This window comes from Lichenostomus cassidix, unplaced genomic scaffold, assembly GCF_008360975.1.
Source record: "Lichenostomus cassidix isolate B80296 unplaced genomic scaffold, HeHo_3.0 HiC_scaffold_779, whole genome shotgun sequence".
Lineage (NCBI taxonomy): Eukaryota > Metazoa > Chordata > Aves > Passeriformes > Meliphagidae > Lichenostomus > Lichenostomus cassidix.
In genome coordinates, this window is record NW_028147338.1 from 19,599 (window position 1) to 23,960 (window position 4,362).

The 4,362-nt window shown below is 53.1% G+C and overlaps 1 long non-coding RNA gene across 1 annotated transcript; it reads left to right on the forward strand.

The window, feature by feature from the left end:
- The first annotated feature begins 2,603 nt into the window (after positions 1–2,603).
- Positions 2,604–3,591, forward strand: LOC146423385 (uncharacterized). Its single transcript, XR_014847562.1, has 3 exons — positions 2,604–2,835; positions 3,046–3,193; positions 3,439–3,591. It is a non-coding gene; the product is annotated as an uncharacterized LOC146423385 (long non-coding RNA).
- The last annotated feature ends 771 nt before the right edge of the window (positions 3,592–4,362 follow it).

Here is a 4,362-nt window from a genome sequence, read left to right on the forward strand (position 1 = left end):
TGCATCCAGAGAATTTCCCATTTCATTATGCAAAAGAGTCACCATCACATTTCTGTATGCTGGGGGAGTTGTCTTACTCAGTTTATTTCTTATAGTAGCAGGGGATTTTGCATCAGAGTATCAGCGTCCCTGAGATAAAACCACTGCTTTCATCCCTTCCTCCTTTATTCACCAGGTACATACAGTCTTGCAAGGTATACCATGGACGCTCAGACCCTGGCCAAACACTTTCTGTGGGTTATTTAGCATTACATCCCTCAGTAGCTAAGGCTAGCACATTAGGATCCGCACATCCTAAATGCATCCTGAACAAAGGTATCTGAACTCAAATCCGCAAATTCCTCAGGATCTACATTGTCCAGTCTTACTCCAGCAGCTCCCTGATCATGCAAACGCACCATCCAAAAGAGCAGAGACTCCCCCAGTCTCTGCTTAAACCTGTCAATTCGATCATTTACTTTGTGCTGAGTAAAATCTTCTACCACATTTGCCCTCACATTCTGCCCTCACATTCTGCCCATCTAATGCCATCTTTCACTTTATCACTGGTTTCACATTCACTAATTCATCTGGGGAACCAGCCTCATCAAAATCCGTAGAATCCCAAATATCATCATCTGATTTCTCTGGGTCCCCTGGCACACCTGCTTCTGCAATCACTGCATGCACTTTCTTGTGATTCACTCGTCCCTTTCCTTTCCTGTATTTATACTGTGCCACCCAAACCGCAGCCTTTTCAGCTACAGTCTGATAAGTGTCCAACTTATCAGCAAGCAACTTGTTCTGGCATTGCAATGTCACAGTCTGATTCTGCAAATCACAAATCTGTCACTCCATACGGGAGCATTCCAGCAACAACCGTACTTTCTGTTGGTGCTGTTTCTGACACGCTGTTAACAAAAACCATCCACATCTTCTGGAACATACAATCTCCATGCCTTTTTCAACAGGCAATTTTTGGATACATTTTAATACATCCAGTTGGTTGGCTTCCTTCATACAATTTTCCCATTACTTGCACAGTCAGACCTGAGCCCACTAGAGAGCCAGACAATTATAAGGAAGGTATTCCCATGCAGAAATGTTGGCTAGAGCTGACACATCACCTTTGGATTTAAAAAGTGACTTCTTGCTCAGATGCTGCACACTATGCCAATGTATGTTTTGCCAACTGACAAGGGCACTTTAAAGGACACAGACAACAATAGAAAGAATGGTCTAATTATTTACTATGAATAGTTAGGCAAGACAACAGTAAAATGACACATTTGATACAAGTATAAGCTTACTATGTGCTTGACTTCAGCGACAAGCGAAACAAGCAAGGCAATACACCTCATCAGTACTATAAAAGAAAAAGGCATGACGTAGAAAGATGCATCACCAATTGCCTAAATAATTTACCATCATCCAGCAGTCACTGGGGAGCCCTGTTTTGCAGCAAGGATCTGGAGAACCCTTCCCAGCAACTTGGAAAATCCTACACCATGCATCCACCCATAAGTGAGGTTTCAGTTTTGCCCCAAAAAGGGCCCAGCTTTTATCAGAGAGAGCTTGTGAGAGAGACCAATCTGATTTTTGTTTATGCCTCAGCATATGTTAGACATGAGGTGAAAAAATTACCTTAGGGTCTGTATATGTGCTGGGAGCTCTGTCCCCTGGGAGGCTTTACCTGGCAGCCAGTCAGGAGAGAGGAAGCTTCCACTCCTGGTCTGTAAGCGACCTTCCCTTGCTGGTGGGTCAGAGCCCCAGATGCCTGGAAAAAAAATGTGCGGAAAAAGTGCGAGGGAAGTCATGCTATAGGAGGGCCAAGCCCATAAAAGCTGTTAACTGCGACGCAACGCTGGAGGTGGCATTTTCTTTGGGTTCCTTGGAGGGAGCGGGGGGCTCGCCTGGGGTCAGCTCCTCCCCCTCCCGCACGTTGCATTTTTTCTCCCAGCAATCCCGCTCCTTCCTTTGCTATGTGTCCAGGTCTGCCCGTGTCCTGCTCTGCTTTGCTGCTTCTCCGAGGCAGCTCCGTCGCCGCGACAACCTCATGCACGCTGTTTCCCGGACGGAGCCGCGGCCGCCTGCACCCTGCCTGCACCCTGCCTGCACTGTGTGTTCTGCAGCAGCTCTGCAGCCACCGCCACCTGCAGCCACCGTGCTCTGATCCTGCCCGCCTGCAGCTGCTCCCCGAGTCCTGCTCCTGTTCTTCACCCATAGGAGGGACACGGAGCTGCTGCTGTTTGGAAATCCTGTCCAGCCAGCCGCGGGAGCCATGCAGACTCCTGGCGGCTTACAGTGCACACACTCCATCTGTCAAACCCTCGGCGACAGGGAACCCGGGGACAGTGGTAACGATCTGTCTGGTATTAATTCTCTCTCCGTCTCATTTTCCCCTCTTTGTTCATGTCCCTGTCCCCATTTATTAGGAACACTTACCCTTTTTATCAATAAACAGTTCTCAGATATAATATTGCTGCATTTGTGCTCTATTTTTTGTCCAAGAATTCTATTAAAAAGAATCCTTCCCGAGTCCCTCTTTTTACAGCGGAACTGGACAGCTTGATATTCCACATTCTACATACTGCAAGATCACCTCCACTGGGCATGGAAGACATGGCTTCATCTTCCAGGTGTGGTGCTGTGGCTGGCTGAAAAACTGCAGCTCTGTGAAGAACTGATCTGGGAGTCTCTGTCTGCAGGGGCCAGCAGATCAGGTATTATCCACCCACAGTGGACATCCACAGAGTCTGGTGAGCACAATCTGGACAGTACCCTGCTAAAGCCGACTGAGGCATACATCGCTGACGTAGTGATAACCCTCCTGCGTGTGGCCCCATCGTGTGACAGGTGCAGGACCCACCTGCCCAGAGGGCTCAGGGCTCACCAGCCCATCACCCTGTGGAACCTGTCCCTGGGGTCTGTCCCCTCAGGTGCCTGTCCACTGGGCGTGTGGGCAGTGGGCAGAGACAGGGCTGGAAGGCAGCCTGGGCCCCCACAGCTGCCTATGGCACGGTGCTGTGGCAGAGACTCTCCTGACACAGAGCTCTGACCCCACAGAGCTGCCATGACCATGTGGGAGGCGATCATGTCCTTGCCCAGGACTGTGAGGCCAGCGATGCTGACTCTCCTTGATGTGCTGGCAAACTGGCCAAAGCACAGCACGTGCACCTCTGATGGGGACAACAGGGATGTCTTTGCCCTGGCTGTGAGTTTGTGGAAGTGGCCTTTGCTCACCCCCAGCTCGCCTCTCCCGCAGCTCTCCATCCTCCTTCCCCCGGTGCATCTCCCTGCCTCAGGCGCTGGGCTGAAACCTGGCCTAGGGGCAGGTCCAGGGCCACCAGGCCCGGTGCTCCCCCTGCCTCTCCCCTGGCCTCTCCCTGCCACGCTCGGGCCCTGCCACACGGACACCTCGGCACTGAGCGCTGTCTCGGCGTGGTTTGTCTTTTGCAGGCAACGGTGGTGATGTGGAAGATCCTCCAGCTGCCCTGTGGCCAACACGTTCTGATGGCGTTTTTCCCGATCCTCTTTGTGCATCTGCTCTTCCAAGTGTTCTTCAACACTTTGGAGATGCCAGATGAGGTTGAAACCTTCTGGAAGGGATGCCAGGAGCAACATGGCCAGGCCACCATACCCAACAGGTGCTCCATGCCAGTCCTCCTGTCCCTCCCATGTCCCCAGGGGAGGAGCCAGCGGTCCCAGCGTGACCTGGGCTTTGCTCTGCACACAGCTTCGCAGTGAGGACCCTCAAGGCTCTGCTCTGCCAACGGCAGTGTGCGCAAGTGGTGCTGGCAATGGAACGCAGGCGTGGCTGGGACACACTGCTCTGTGCTGACACCCACCACTGTGCCGTGGGTGTGCTGGCCAGGTGAGATCCCCTTCTCCCCACAGCCCTCGGCATTTGTGCTCTGTGCCTGGGGTGCCCCACACGGTCCCCATGGTTGTGGGCCAGCGGGCCTTGTCACTGAGGGATGGCCAAGCAGACAGGAAAAGGCTGGGAGAGGAAGGTGTCCAGAAGGAGCCGCCTCCCAATTTGCCCACATCCCTCCAGGGATGCTGGTCAAAGACCAGGCCTCTGTGAGACAGACCCGGGAGAGGTCTGTACCCCCATCTCAAGGACTTGGTTCCTTTTCTCTTCTTCCAGGGAGATGTCTCGTGTCTCCGTACCCTTGTCATCCCAGATCGTCCACCACATGCTTTGGCTGCTCAGCAGGGAGGAGCCACGCTGGGAGCTGCCCGCCCTGGCATTCCTTGCGGAGGTGAGCCTGAAGGCCAGCGCTGCCTCGCCCAGCTGCCTCCCAGCTCTCTGCCCTCTCATAGCCACAGCTGCCTGGGACGGTGCCCATGCCCTGTGCTGCTGCCTGGGCCCAGTGCTGA